This window comes from Equus przewalskii, unplaced genomic scaffold (assembly GCF_037783145.1).
Source record: "Equus przewalskii isolate Varuska unplaced genomic scaffold, EquPr2 ChrUn-6, whole genome shotgun sequence".
Taxonomy (NCBI): Eukaryota; Metazoa; Chordata; class Mammalia; order Perissodactyla; family Equidae; genus Equus; species Equus przewalskii.
The window spans coordinates 936,711-953,716 of NW_027228754.1; the positions used below are offsets into that span (position 1 = coordinate 936,711).

Consider the following 17,006-nt stretch of genomic DNA (forward strand, 5'->3'; position numbering starts at 1 on the left):
GAGAAAGAGATTCAGAAATGTGCATACAGTTTTCTTTTGAATTCCTGGCAGAACACTAAGCTGTACATATGTAGAATAAAGCTCCATGAAGGTAAGAAAAGCACTGGTAAATAAAATTATGAGAGAAGGAACAATTACTGGAGAAATATAAGATGAGCAATTCCCAGAGCTCACACAGGATGGGCAGATGTTCAGTTTCTGAACTTTCAGATTGGAGGACCCTCTTCCAACACCCGTGCATTCAGTAGAGACCCCAAGATAGTTATGCTTTAGCATTTGGGCTAAACTAGACCAGAGTAAAGGCAGTGGTGTGTCAGAGCTGGCTCACACTAGTTTGTGAGAGCCAACTGTGCACATCTCTTCCCAACTCCACCTTCAGTAACATGTTAGTAGCTAGAAATCAGCCATTATGAAATATTTACACCAAGAAAATCAGCATACACTACAAATCAGGGTTGCTGTTTTATTTTTCCCTGGAGATTTGGTTGTCAAACATTTACCAGCATACCCTATGGTATCATAGAAAGATATTTGGTCTTTGTCCCTGGTTACTAGCCCAGAGCTCCTAAAACCCTTGGAATTTCCTGTGTGATAAGTGTAATAGGAGCATCCTTTCTTCTAATCAGATGACTCTTGACAGGACCCAGTCAGGACTCTTGACAGGATGGGGCCTGGTTGCCCAAAAAACCAAGCCTTGATTAGAAGCTTGGTACTTTCAGCCCTACCACCCAACCTCTGGGGAAGGGAGAGGGGGTGGAGATTGAGTTCAATCACCAATGGCCAATGATTTAATCAGTTGTGCCTATGTAATGAAACCTCCATAAAAACTCCTAAACAATGGGGTTCAGAGAACTTCTGGGTTGGTGAACATACTGACGTGCTTGGAGGGTGGTATGCCTCCCCCTCACTAGGCTTCAATACATTTCCATAGACATCCCTTACATTTGGCTGTTCCTCAGTTTTATCCTTTATAGTAAACCAGTAATAGTAAACAAAGTGCTTTCTTGAGTTTTGTGAGTTGTTCTATCAAATTATCAAACCTGAAGAGGAAGGGATTGTGGGAACCCCCAACTTTGTAGTCAAGTTGAACAGAAGTGTGAGTAACCTGGGACCTGATACTTGTGACGGGCATCTGAAGTGAGGACAATCTTGTGGGACTGAGCCCTGAAACCTGTGACATCTGACATTAACTCCAGGTAGTTCATATCAGAATTAAATTGCATTGTAGGACACCTAGTTGATGTCAGAATTCACTGATGTCAGTAGGAAAAAAACCTCTCAATACCACTGAGTAAAGCCTATTCAAAGTCTACCCTTAAAAAGTTTAAAAACAAGTCTCAAAAGATTCAAGGTGGTCTGAAAGTGACTTAGCTGCCTCTCAAAACAAAATTAAACTTTCTTTAAAGGGAGGCATCAAAATAAAACCAATGATGTGATATACAAAATGTCTAGCATCTAATAAAAGATGACTAAACACATGAAGAAGCAAGAAAACAGGATCCATCACCAAGAGAAAAATCAGTCAATATAAACAGGCCAAGATGGGAGTAGTAGACAAAATTTTAAAACAGATATTGTAAATATGTTCAAGATTTAATGGAAAAAATTTATAGATTGTCCCATACAACAAACAAATAAAGCAAGTCTTAAAAAGATTTAATGTAAAATATGAATATGAGAGGAGAAATGAAAACTATGAAAAAAAGAATCAAATGGACTCTCTAGAGCTGAAAAATATACTATCTGAAGTGAAAAACTCACTGGATGGACTTAATAGCATATTAAAAACTGTAAAAGAAAAGACTGGTAAACTTGAAGACAGCAATAGAAACTATCTAAATGGAGCTTCATGGGGTGGGGGGGGGGGGGGGTGGAAGCTGGAAAAAACCCCGCAACAAACAGCCACAGTGACCTCTGGGACGATATCAAGTGGCCTAATACATGTGTAATTGGAGTCATAGAATAGGGGGAAAATATTTCAAAATGCAATGATGCAAAAACGTCCATTTTGATGAAAACTACAAACCTAATTATTTAAGAAGCTAAAAGCACCCCACTAGAATAACACACAGACGCACACACATAAACACACAAACCACACAAAGAAACATAATAATTAAACTGCTGGAAACCAGTAGTATAGAGAAAAATCTTTGAAGCAGCCAGAAAAACAGAAAGACAAACTATAGACAGAAATACAAAGATAAGACTTTCCTGACTTCTTATCAGAAACAATGCAAGCTAGGAGATAATGGAATGACCTATTTCAAGTGCTGACATTTTTAAAAAGCCTCTCAGCCTAGAATTCTATATTTGGCAAAAAATATTGTTCAAAGATGAAGGCAAAATCAAGACATCTTTAGAGAAGGAGAAGCTGAGAAAATTTGTCACCAGCTGACCTGCATTAAAATAAATGCTAAAAGAAGCTCTTTAGACTGAAGAAAAATAATACCAGATGGAAAGCCAGATATACAAAAAGAAATGAAGAGATCAAGAAATGATAAATATGTAGATATATATATGACTTTTTCTAACTTAGAAATATCTTCACACGTAATTATTTAAAGCAAAAACTTTAAAAGATACAATGTATTCTGAGGTTTATGACAGAAGTAAAAATAAAATACAAGGATACCACAAAGAATGGCAGGGAGAAATTTTAAGTGTTCCGCTGTTTCTTAAATTATATCTTAGATTGTACAATATTTTGAAAGTAGACTGTGATGAATTAAAAATATTGTACACTCTAAAGCAACTCCCTAAAAAAAAGATTAAGAGGTATATAGCTAATGTATTAGTTTCCTAGGACTGCCATAACAAACTATTACAAACTGAGTGATTTAAAACAGCTGAAATTTATTCTCTCAGAGTTCTAAAGGCTAGAAGTCTAAAATCGAGGCATCAGCAGGGCCAAGGTGACTGAAGGCTTAGGCAAGAATCCTTTCTTGCCTCTTTCTAGCTTCTGGTGGTTGCTGGCAATCTTTGGCATCCCTTAGTTTGTAGATGCATCATTACACTCTCTGCCACCATCATTTGGCGTTCTCCTGTGTGTCCGTGTGTGTCTATTTTCTTTTCTCATAAGGAGACCAGTGATTGGATTAAAGCCCATCCTAATCGAGGATGACCTCATCTTAAGAAATTATATTTGCAAACACTCTATTTCCCCAAAAAAGTCACATTTTTATTTTTTAGTGAACATGAATTTTGGGGGATACTAGTATCCATAAACCAAAAGTAGAGATTAAATGGAATTATAAAAATATCCAATAAATTATTTGATTATTAGAGAGTAGACAACCTCCCCAGGTATGAAAAACAATATAGTTAAATTGCTATAGAGCTAAATTGTCCAACTACTCTTTTCATGTCCAGTTTGGGCATTTTGATGAATGGAAGACATGAGATGTTTGTGTATTTACTTCTGCCCTTCTAGTACTCATTTCCTTCTTCTTTCTTGGTCACAGTGATCCATCTCTTACCCAAGTGACTCATCAGAAGGTAACCCCATCCCCTGCTTAGAGTTAAGTCTTGATTGTTTTAATCACTTACGTTAGTCCCATTTCCCCTGCCAGTCATCTGTTTAGGGGTGAGCATGTGACTCAGTGTTGTCCAATGAGATGTGTGAGTGCTACTAAGATTTTTCTGGGAAAAGTCATTCTCACTCCTAAGGAGGACACATTCACATTTTTCTATCTCTGAATATTGTTGTTTTTGAGTACCACTTTTAGAACTGCTTCAGCCATTGCTACTGGGAGAATCACAGAGAAGAAGAGTTGGAGCCCGGTGAATCATACATGGAACTTGCCAACTTCTGAACACCTTATTATAGGGAAAAAATATGTCTTTTTCTTATTTGAGGAAGATTAGCCCTGAGCTAACATCTCCCTCCAATCTTCCCCTTTTTGCTGAGGAAGATTGGCCCTGAGATAACATCTGTGCCCATCTTCCTCTACTTTATATGTGGGATGCCTGCCACAGCATGGCTGGATAAGCGGTGTATTGGTCCACATCTGTGATCCGAACTGGCAAACCCCAGGCTGCCAAAGTGGAGCACATGAACTTAACTGCTACACCACCAGGCTGGCCCCATACAAGTTTTTTTTTTTTTTAAAGTCAAAATGAATGAGGATTTTCTGTTGCCTGTTGCTAAAAGTATTCAAATTAATAGAGTGAGTCTGGATAAGGCCTAGGTAAATAAACCCAGATTATCATTAATCACGGCTGTATGAATGGGACATGCTTCCCTTTCTTGGGCTATAATTATATATCTTTTGAGGGCCAAGAATGAATCAGTAAACTCCTACCAAAATAAAGATGCAGATTGCCTACCATCAACTAGTATTATCTTAAAGATCTGATATCTAATTGTAATTTTCTGTATTAATTTTTTTGGGGTCACATATAATTAGCCTACTCCTTATCTGTACTGGTGACTGTATCAACCACATATACTTACATATAAATGTCTTATCAAAACATCTTACATACAGATGATTGTATAAATGGAAGAGTAAGATGAGGGTAAACCTGACATGATGGTACTGATGTCATGATAAGAGAAAATCTGACGATATGTAAATCTTCCCATCAGAATTTTTTAATCTTATATTTTCATTTTGAAACTATTTTTAAAGTCAGATAGAAGGATATTCTAGAACAGGTCTCACATTTACATTTGTGTTTTGATTGCATTGTCACCCAGTGATCCCCTAAGTGACAGTACTTGATCTTTAATGTGCTGTAATAAAGTCTGATACACGGTAAGGTCAAAATGCTAATTGGCCCATAGCTGTTACTGTGATGGTGTTGAATTCTTTTAACAGTTTAAGGATAAAGCTATTCTTCTGCAATGATAATTCATGCTGCAGCATCATCCAGTCTTCCCTTGGCATGAAGGTATCAGTTGTATTTTTAAAGACGTAAAACTCCTGAATATAGTGTTGCTGCCTAAAGGGGAGATTATTTTGAGTTCTGCATGCCTGTGCCCTGTGACTCAGTTCTCCCCCTATTTTTCTCTATATGAACTACTAGGAAGGTTTTATTCACCAAGACTGTGTTGGACTCCACTTGGCTTATATGCAAATGCAAGTGCAAAACACAAGCTTTGAAATATGAGGCAGTATTTGGTTATATGATGGTATTCTGGATGACTCCCAAATATGCTTTTTATTGCATATTTTCCTTTTAAAAATGAAACTGGAGCTTAGAAATGCTAAGTAACTTTTTTCAAGGTTGTATAACTACTAAGCAGCAGAACCATAATTTGAATTTAGGTATTTTGGTTCCAAATATAGTGCTTTTCCCATTATTCCAGTGTTTCCCAAGTTGATATGCATGCCACTGGTGATACATCTGATAATCTTAAGTGATAAATGGGAAGACATTTTTATTTTAACAGTTGTCTTAGTTAAACGTGTTTTTGAAAATATAATTAATGATACATCAAAACTTTGATTTCTCAGAGTTTTGCGTAAGACAGGGTTAAAGTAGTTAGTACCATGAAAATCCATCTTAGAACACATAAAACACAGGATATGCTCAGGCAAGTATATGAATGGTTCCAGATTCCAGTAACTGAATCTTCTGTTATATAAAATTATTGATGTTAGAGATGCTATCGATCACTTGTATGGCTTCTCATATAATGAGTTCTTGCAAACGTTTCAGCAAAATATCGAACTCTTTCTTCCATAAACTCTCAGTTGAAAAATCAATAGGAAGACTTGTTTCTCATATATAATCTATTGCAGCAATAGGAAAATTTACTTACTGATGTAAACGCAGGGAAGTCTTTCCTGCCAGAGAACTGCGTGAAGATTTAACAAATCTGTCAAAATTGTCAATCACACTAAGAGCAGGCCAATTAAGAAGTGGCATCAGCATCATGGGGGAGTGTGTTGTTGCCTTTGTCTCTCCTCTCTAAGTTACAACTAAATGGACATTCATTAACAAGCAGAGGTTTCCATGCACAGCACAACAGGGCATCTGAGAGATCCACACAGCCGTGCGTCTGAAGGTGGGTGAACTGGATACCTGGGAAGCAGTGGAACTAGGGAGCACACCCCTCCCACTCCCTGGCAGCAGCAATCCAGGTCTTGGGTTCTCATACAGTGGCCGGCATGACTGTAAAAGGAGGCAGGGGCATCCCAGCCCACATGAATTCTTTCAGAGTTCTAGCCTGGCCCATGGGAGTGCCCATTGTGCCACAGCAGCCCCATCCATGGGAGGATTCCCCACTGAGTGGTGCAAAGGAGCCCCCACCAAGCTCAGCAGCTCAAACGAGCCAACTGCAAGCACAGAGCCAGCCTGTGCATGAAAGAAAGCACATCACCCTTCCCCCACCTAGCACACCAGCTCAGCCAATCCCCTGCTGAGCATAGTGGTCCTGCATCAGAGCAACTTGCTGGTGGAGCACAGAGGCCCTGCTTGTGCATGCATGTGTGACCTGCCAAACAGCTGTGGTCAGCATGCAAATGTATAGAAGCCCTAGTGGCACAACTTCCAGCAGACCAGGCGGGATCAGAAAACACAGCTCCTGTCCTCACCAGTGGTGGCAGGTGGAATCTGCAAACTTTGGGAATCTGTGGTAGAATCTGCAATACTACCACAAATGTGCTGGCAAAGGATCACTTCATCAAACACCACTAAGAACCAGGTTAACATTTCAGAGCAGAAGGAAAATGACAAGTCTCCAGAAACCAATCCTGAACTCACAGAAATTTACAATCTAAGTGACAGAGAATTCAAAATAGTTATCGTAAAGAAACTCAACAAGTTACAAGAAAACTCAGAAAGACAGTTCAAGGAGCTCAGGAATAAAATTAATGAGCAGAAGGAATACCTCACCAAAGAGATTGAAACTCAAAAACAAACAAACAAACAACAAAAACAGAAATCCTGGATATGAAGAACATTAATTAATGAGACAGTCTCTCTTCTTTGAATGAGTTTGGAGAAGAAATTCTTTCCTTTCTTTCCCCCCAAAAAGGTGAGCTGGAATTGATAGCAAGCCAAACAGCTTTTTCTAACAAAGTTCTCACTTTTAGCTTTAATAACATTCCTTGCTGAATTTCTTGGCCTTTGCTTACAGAGCTGGAAGGTGGTTAATGGTTAATGTTGGCACAATTGATTTTTGCAAGTGCTCCTTTGCTGCTGGAGCTCCATGCTGCTGCTGCTGCTTGTAAAAGTCCACTTCTCTGTTGTGGCTTGTTTGTCCTGCCAGAGTTCTGTATGATTAGGGTGATGCTTTTTTGTAGGATCCCCAGTAAGCAGACATTTTTCCCTTCAACAGTCTCAGTGTGGTCCTCTCATAATGTGGTCATTTTTTTCTGCTCTGTTATGTGGCCAAGGCAATCACAGACCCAGCCATTTATCTTTAGAATTTTGAGGTGTCAGTCAAATACCAGTTGTTATGTCTCTCACCGACCAGGGGACTTCTGCCATGTGAGGACACAGTAAGAAGATGGCCATGTATGAACCAGGAAGCAGGCTCTCATGAGACACAGAATCTACCAGGACCTTAATCTTGGACTTCCCACACTCGAGAACCGTGAGAAATAAATGTGTGCTGCTTAGAAGCCACCTGGTCTATGGTAATTTGTTGTAGCATCTCAAACATACTAAGGCAGGCCCCAACATGCTAACGACGTTAGACTCATTCATTCCACTCAGCCAGTTAGAATCAGATGAAAGGCAGCTGAGCTCCTTCCTAAAATGTCTCAATATCCCTTGCGTCCAGAATCAGTAGTAGGTATCACACTGTAATGTCATTGCCACAAATGCTGCAACAAGAAATTATAGTTCCATTTAAAAGCTCTTGAGATTCCCCGATTCTTTCAGCTAAACAGACAAACAAATGTGCTTACCGTTTTCTTCAAGATCCCTGGGCAGTCAGTGCAATGGTGTTGCCTTTGTCCCCAGTGTCTCTCAATCTGGCCACTGTGTAATCATCATTCCATCTTCTGCCCTTCTCTGGTGGTAGATAGGTGTTCCTCCTCCTTCTTTTCTGTCCTCATTCATCCTGACAGCCTGTTTTTATTTGCCACTAAACGTCAAGGTCTCCTGTATCCTTGGATACTAGAAGTCCACGTATCTTTGCAAATCTATAAAAAAGATTTGGATAGTATGTATTCTATTTCCTGGATACTCTATGCTTGTCTAGTAGGTAGATGACCTCTCACCAGCCTCTTCCTCAATTTATGCCTGCAAGTGGGACTCAGTAATTTTACTCTCTTCTCTCATTTAAAAGGGCCGTGAGGTTTCTAAGTAAAAATTACAATTTTGTTTGGCATGAGTCTCTTTCCTGTGACATGTCTTGTCATGCAACACCCAATACCTCCCAAGTAGAAGCCATTCCCAAGGTCCTGAGGATAACGGCAATTTCACCAAAACGTACCTTTTGAGACATGGCTGGACATTATTCATAATAAACATTGGGATATTCTTCAACTGCTGACTCTTTAATACAACTAATTGGAGCTTGGCTGCTGGAAACGGAAGAATAATTTTCCCTCTTCCAGTGGAGTTCAGCCAGGTCTTCCCAATTAGGATGAGAACTTTCCCTCTTTTGTCATGAGAGGATAGAGTTACCTTAGGGGCGATAACACTAAGTCATGGAGACAAGCAAAAGCCTACTGCCTGACACACAGCCCTCCTCGGAACCGTGCAAAGCGGGGCAGCCGCCCTGCCTGTGTACTATGCCCATGGCTACAATTCCGGTGGAGGGATCACTTTCTCCTAGAACTTTAGTCACAGGCTCCTCTTCAGCTTGTATTCATCACAGATACCTAGACCTCAAGATTTTAAATGTTGCCAGATTTTTCAAGAGTTCTGACTCTTTCCTTGCCTAACATCAAAACTGCAGGAAATACTAAAGTTGAATGAAAACGAAAGATGCTTTCTAAACTAACAAAATAGTTGAACAAGTTGAGTGTGATTTTTGGAATAACAACAAATTCTCAAGATGTTTCAGGGAGATGTCAACCTGCGGATATGAACAAATGGAGACATTTTTCTTGATTACAAATAACAGTTTGTGCCCAGAATGAGGATAGGTTATCAGGTTAGAAGATGACATTTTGTTGCAGCTTGTCACTCAGAAGCTTCTCTCAGAGGATCTTTGCCACTTACTCTCTGTCACTTAATGTGCTAAAGAGCTCTTGTAGTTCAAAATTTTATTATAAGAAAAGGTATAACAGTGGTTTTCTCTGGGTCATGGGGCTAGGGATCTGGGGTCAGTGGTAAGAGGTGGATATACTCCTCATTGTATATTTTTTATGCCTTTGGAATATTGTACTATGTGCATATATTAAGTAGTGAAAAATTTCGAACTATATTTTGCAAAAAGTGATAATGCATTGTTTGATAGCATTATCAAAAGAACAACCATTTCTTACCCCAGATTTCACCTACGTTTTAATTTTTTCCAAATAACTACTCTTGAAACTCCATGTTACTCTTCTGCTAGATCAAGGCCCTCATATCGAGGAAGAAGTCTTGGGGACCGAGGGCGTCTGTTACCCACCCACTCCATGCCTGTTGCACATCTTCTGTGCCGTGGCCCAGACTACCACTTGGTGATGCCAAAAGATCTGCTCAGTCACGTTGCCCCAGTGAATAAAGAATGGAGAAAACAGAACAGTGAAAGGAGATGTTGCGGTGGGAGAAATAATAAGACATGGTTGGCCCCAAAATGTTCCCGGGTGACTCAGATCTGCCCAATTTTCCAAGTATATAATGTCCACAAAGCTGCCACCGAAAAAAGAAAAAGACAGCTCACTGCCTCCCTTGAAATCCTTTCTAAATATTGAGATAGATTGTTTTCGGATAACACACTATTATTTAGATGAAGATATCTGAGTAGTTGTCTGTACATATTCAGGATGGGAAAAGTATATCTTAACAAAAAACTAACCCAGTTACTGTTGGCAAAAGATTTGAAGGAGATTTTATTCAGAGACTGGGTATACGTTTGTCTATCCGTAGTGCCTAATACACATACCGCATAGACTAGATCGTGAAGGAAATTGTCAAGACCTGCAGAACCAGCAACCCCTTCATTGCTCACATCACCTAAAGTGAAGGCATATTTTATGGGCTCTCTTGCCTACCCTATTTCACTTCTCCATTCCCTCACCATATTTTCTGAGGTCACTTCCCAAAAAATCCTTTTACCCAAATGCCCATCTCAGCATCCACTTCTGGAAGAACCCTAATTGAGACAAGTCTTGATATGTATTTTGTAGCATAAGTTCTCCAAATTCTTCTTTTTCTTCAAGACTGTTTTCACTATTCTTGGCTCTTTTCATTTCCACATAAAATTTATAATTAGCTTGGAATTCAAACACCTACTTAGATTTTGATTGGAGTGGCATTGAATCCATGGACAAATTTGAGAGAATTGACATCATTGTAATATTAAGGTTTCTAATCTATGACCCTGTTTATACCTGCATTTATTGAAGTCTTAATTTAGCCCAGTGAGATTTTGTAGATTTTATTCTGGAGATACTGCTCATCTTCCATTGCATTTATCCTTTGGTATTTGATTATGATGATGTTATGGTAAATGGTGGTTTATTTTATTTTCGAGTTATTTGTTTCCAATAGGTCTTAATATTTGTGTGTAGATCTTGTGACATTCCTGAATTCGTTTATTCATTCTAAAGCTTAGAGAGACTTCAGTATTTTCTACAAACACAATCATATCTTTTCTTGTTCTCACCTTATTTCCCTGGCTGAGGTCACTTATAAATGTTGACTAGAAATGGTGGGATTAGCCATCTTCACCGAGTTCACAGTCTCTAAAGAAACGCTTTTTTTTTTTAAAGATTGGCACCTGAGCTAGCCAGTGTTACCAATCTTTTTTCCTTTCCCCCTGCTTTATCTCCCCAAATCCTGCCCCTGGGTAGATAGTTGTATACCTTAGTATCAGGTCCTGCTAGTTGTGGCATGTGGGACACCGCCTCAATGTGGCCTGACGAACTGTACCATGTCAGTGACCAGGATTCGAACCAGCGAAACCCTGGGTCGCCACAGCAGAGTGCGCAAACTTAACCACTCAGCCATGGGGCCGGTCCCATAAAGGAAAGCTTTGAATTTTGCCATAGACTATGATATCTTCTGTAGTTTTCCAGAAGATACTATTTATCATATTGCGAGGTTTCATCATATATAAATTTTGAATTTCATCAGCTTCTTTTTATGCATCTATGAGATCTTTGTTTTTCTCTTTCATCCTGTTAATGCAGCCAGTTACATTGATTGATTTCTTGCATTCCTGGAATAAAGTTAGCTTTGTAATGATGCATTTTTAATTAATGGATTAGATTAGTTAATATCTTCTTTAGGATTGTTACATCTACGATCATCAAAGTGATTGGCTTGTGACTATCCTATCTTATGATATTATTGTCTGATATCTGTAGTATGGTTATGCTGAGTGCAGAGTTAGAAGAATGGGGCACAAGACCACCCTCACTTCTGACACCAATTGCAAGTCTAAGGCTCCCCCAAGACCACCACCATCACCTCTGAAATTAATTCCCAGTTTGAAGGGCCCCATGACCACTCTTAGGTTAAACAATTGTATAGAATGACTGTCAGAACTCACTGAAAGCTGCTATATTCACAGTTATGGTTTACTGCAGCCAAAGAATACAGATTAAAATCAGCTAAAGGAAGAGGTGCATGAGGAAGAGCCCAGGAAAGTTCCAAGCACAGAGCTTCCAGGTGTCCTCTCCTCATAGAGTTACAGACACCGTTGCTTTCTTGGAATCAAGGTGCAACAATACACACAGAGAATTGTCAACCAGGAAAGCTCACCCGATCCTTGCTGTTTAGAGTTTATTGGGGCTCAACCACATAAAGCTGCTTGGCTGCCCTCAGTCTCCAGCTCTCCAGAGGTCAAGCTGTTATTGCAGCTCTCTGACTCATTTGAGTCAGATGGTGGCTAAGGTTGGGATAATCTTTAAGGCTCCTTCACTCACATGTCTGCTGCTGGGTAGGAAGACTCAAACAGTTGGAGGAGGGAATACACAGAGCTTCTTGGACATCCCTCTGTCTCTATGTGGTATTTTCACAGGGTCTCAGAAGTCACACAGTGTCATTTCTGCCACAGTCTATTCATTGGAATTGAGTCACTAAGTGAGCCCAAATTTTGAGGGACGATTATCAAAGAATTCACAGAGTATATGCGGAATGTGCCACATCAGGGAATTTCCGACATCTGAATCTCCTTTAAAGTGAGAAACAGCTTTCATCAGCTATTTTGAAGAAAAAGACACAATCCCAGGTCAGGCTAGTCTCTTCGGAATATGGAAGCAACACATATGACATTTGAGCCTGCTGCTCTTACTCAGGCCTCAAGGGCACCAATTGTGAATGGACACAAAACAAGAAAAGGCTCTACAACAAGCCCAGGTCCCAGTGAAATTTTGTTTCCCACATGGACCTTATTGTGGAGCATAACAGATAAGATTTCAGATGGAAAAGAAGCTATTTGGAGTTTCTGGCAAGCCCCAGTGGGAGAACCACACCACATACCCCTAGAGTTTTGGAGTAAAGACATTGTGTCTCCTGCCAATTACTCTCCATTTAAAACAGCTGTTTTAAGATAACCTGTCTTGCTACTGGGCCCTGGAGGGACTAAATGCACGACAAAGGACCATCAAGTGACCGTGTAACCCAAACTTCCCATCATGACCATGAACTAGGTATTATCTAATCCATCAAATCATATAATTGTGAAAGGAAATGGTGTATTTAAGGCCAAACCAAGGCAAGTCAAGGTGACAGAACTACACTACATGAGCAAATGTCTCAGACTCCCGTATTATCCTCTCCGACTCTTTGCTTCATCTTCCTAAATCCACACCTGTGGCCTCACATGAGTTAACCTATGAGCAGCTAATGAAGAAGGAATGGAGGGAGAGTGTGATTTACAGATGGATCTGCTTGATCTGTTGGCTCTGGCTATAAGTAGACAGCCACGGTATTACAGCCCCAAGCAGGGGTGACCTGAAAAGTGATAGTGAAAAGGAATTCTCCCTGAGGGTGACTTCAGGTGATTCATCTGGCTGCTGACTTTGTGAGGAAGAAAAGATTGCCTGAAGTACAAATCTACACTGCTTCATGAGTGGTGGCTTGCACATTGGCCCTTTGGGGAGGAACTTGATAGAGCAGGACTGAAAGAATGGCAACAAAAAGCTGTGAGGGGAAGTACATGAATGGACCTCTACATGTGAGCACAGAGAATAAGGAATTTGCCTTCCATGTAAATGTGCACCGGGGGCATCCTCTGTAAGGAGGCTCTGAATCACCAGGTCAGTAAGATGCCACCAACCTGTGGATGGCACTCAGTGTCTTTCCCCAACCACCTGAGTGCTCATTTATTGGGCTCATGTACAAAGCAGCAATGGCATCAGGGACAAGGATCTGCACAGACTCAATTCCACAGCCTTCTCTTCACCAAGGCTGATCTGGTTGACACCACTCCAGACATTGTGGAGCCTCAATGTGGCACTATTCCCATGTTAGGGGACCACAAGCTACCCAGTGATAAGTTGGGTTATTTTGCAACGTTTCTATAAGGGAAAGAGTAATGACTGGCCTTCAAAAGGATAGATACATTTTCTGGTGATAGGTTTACCCTCCCTGACCATGATGCTTCTAGTAACAGCAACAGTCACCGACTTGCAGAATATCATGGCATCTCACACAACATTACCTCCAGCTAAGGGGCACATTTTATGGAATTCGTCATTTTACCACAAGCCCCATCTTTCAGGAGGTATAGATAGAATGATGAAATAGGCTACTAATGGCTCAGTGTCATCCTGTCAAGGTGAGACTGCTGTCCTACTGGACACAAACTATAAATGATGCCAACATGTGGTTGCCCCCTATTATGGGCTGAATTCTGTTCCCCCCTCCCCCCAAAATATACGTATTGAAGTTCTAATCCCTATCACTTCAATGTGACTGTTTTTAGAGATAGGATCTTTGAAGAGGGAATTAGGGTAAAATGAGTTCATGTGGGTGGACCCTAATCCAGAAAAATGACTAATGTCCTCATAAGAAGAGGAGATTAAGACACAGATAAACACAAGGAGGGAAGACATTTGAAAAATGTCATCATTTCAAGGAGAAGAAGGCCATCTGGGAGACAAGGAGAGAGTCCTGGAACACATCCTTCCCTCACGGCCCTCCACAAAAACCAACCCCGCCAACACCGTGATCTTGGACTTCTAGCCTCTAGAATTGTGGGGAAATAAATTTCTGTTGTTTAAGCCCCGCAGCCTGTGATGCTTTGTTATAGCAGCCCAAGAAAACTAATAAACCAGCCACATCAAACAGCCTAAATGCACAGGTCTAGGGGTCCAGGGGTGGAAATGAAATAGCTCCTATTACAGTTACACCAAACAACGTACTGAAGGAATTTTTGCTTCTCATTCCCCACAACCTGGGGTTCAATGGGTTTGGAGGTCCTAGTAGGCTAGTGGGTTTGGAAGAATGCTTCCACCAGGGAATGCAGTTATGGTTCTTTCAATTTGGAAGCTGAGTCCACCCACTTGCCATTTTGGCTTCCTTGTGCCAATGATCCAGCAGGCAAAGAAGATGTCACTGTACTGGCTGGTGATGTTCCTGATTTCCCAGGGGAAATTCCCTACTGCTTCATAATGGAGACAAGGAGGACCACGTCTCAAAACATTGGCCAATAGTCCTGGTCAAAGAAAAAGTACAACAACCCAGTAAAGGTAGAACCACAAAGACTCAGATCCAGCAAGAATGGAGAATTGGGTTACAGGAGGTTTTCCAGCCAAGATGTTGGTAGAGGGTAAAGGAAACAAGGAATGGGGGAAGAATGAAACTAGGATTATCAACTAAGGCCTCATGAACAGCTACGGAAGCAATAACTGTGGCAGTTCTTTTACATGTTTTACTTCCTTCCTCATTCTTTTTCACCTGCTACCTTATATGAAGACCATTGGTGGTGACTAATGTGTTAAGGTTTCACGTGAGTATATGACTGAATTATTATCAGCCCACAATGACACAAGAGCTAATGGGATGATTGTGTGTCCTCTGATTGGAGATATCAATTTTCCATCTGGACAAAGAACGAAAATGCATGCTGATGGGCAAAAGGAGTGGAGCATGTTGGATTTTTCTCATTTGTCCTTCTGATGCGTTCTTCACCCTATTCTGTTGCTCAGGAAGCTGACCTTTATTGAATTCTTTCATGGGCTTCCAGATGGATTTAGCCAATGAGAGGCACTGGAAGAGTTCTAAGGACAGAAGGATGAAGGAAACCTGCTGGGTTGCCATGTGCTGGCTACATCCCTCTACCAAGACTCAGTTCCTATCTGGCAGACTCCTGCAGGTGTTCTTTCCCGGGGATGCAGGTAACTGCTCTCTCCCCGTGCCCTTCAATGCTAGCCCTGATAACTGCTGCCTGCTGTTGCTGACTCTGGGAAACTACACATCTCTTATTGGTTTCCCATAATGCCACCTAAACCTTTACAAACTGACTCTGTTAAACTCTGTTCCATTACCATTTGAGTGTACTGTGTATTTCCTCCAGAACCCTGACATTGGGGGAGAGAAAGAAAGAAGACAAGAGGTAACAAAAGTGAGTAGAGAAAGAGGGAATAAAGGAGTAGGAAGAAAAAGCAGGCATGAGCTATTAAGGGATAAAAGTTTATTAAAGAGGGAGAAAACAATAGAAGATACTAGAAAAAAACAAAATACATTAACAGTAGCTGACCATGTACTATATCAATCAGGTTTAGCCAAGAACAACACTGGGCTTTCACTTGGCCCTCTGGCCATGGCAGCTGTGGCCCAAACCAGAGCAAGCCGAGCGGCCCCAGATGCTGATGCGGCATACCTCTCAGGAGACCACCCGATCACCTCTTCTCACGGCCTGGCCATGGCGACCTACAGACAGAGCCATGTGTGGTCAATGGATATTCCTCCATCATATGCTGACCTTGGCAAATCTGCCAGAGATATTTTCAGCAGAGGATTTGGTTTTAGGTTGTCTGGATGTGAAAACAAAATCATGCAGTATCACGGATTTCTTGGTATCTGGTCCATCTAAAGCAGACACTGGTCAAGTTGCTGGGAGCTTGGAAACCAAATTCATACAGTGTGAGTATGGTCTGACTTTCAAAAAAAAATGGGACACTGACAAGAGTCTGGAAACAGAATTGAATCAGACTTGAAGACCAGATTTGTCAAGGGTAGAAACTGACATTCGATAGATACTACCTTCTCACCAACAAGAAAAAGAAAAGTGGTAAACTCCAGTCTTCTTATAGGAGGGAGTGTAAAATCCTTGGTTGTAATGCGGACTTAGATTTTGCTGGACCTGCCATCCATGGTTCAGCTGTCTTTGATTCTGAGGGCTGACTTGCTGGACACTGGGTGACTTTTGACAGTGCCAAATCAAAGCTGACAAGGAGTAACTTTGCCATGAGGCATAGGAGTGGAGACATCCAGCTACATAATATGGTCAATAACTGGACAGAGTTTGGAGAATATTTATCAGAAAGTATATGAAGATCTTGATGCTTCAGTGAATCTTGCTTGGACATTAGGTACCGACTGTCCTTGTTTTGGCATTACAGCTAAGCATCCATTGGATCCCACTGCTTCCATTTCTGCAAAAGTCAACAGCTCTAGTTCAAGCGGAGTAAGCTGCACTCAGACTCTGAGGCCTGGTGTGAGGCTGACACTGTCTATTCTGGTCAATGGAATGAGAGTTAATGCTGGAGGCCACGAGCTTGGGCTTTCTCTGGAGTTGGAGGTTAACCCGGCAGGGTGGGAACCCTTGGGAATGGGTCTCAGAAGGTTTGGTCTTAATGTATTTCCAGTGTGAGCACAGGCTCCCTCCAACTCCCCTCCACCCCCTCCAGAGATAAAACAAAGGATGATCTAAATGAGAGCTGTATTTTAAATGTGGAGTCAGTTTCTTGTTAACTAGGTCCTAGTTAAATTGTTTA

The 17,006-nt window shown here is 41.0% G+C and overlaps 1 pseudogene; it reads left to right on the forward strand.

Moving 5' to 3' along the window:
* The first annotated feature begins 15,704 nt into the window (after nt 1–15,704).
* Nucleotides 15,705–17,006, forward strand: LOC103545062 (voltage-dependent anion-selective channel protein 2 pseudogene; annotated as a pseudogene).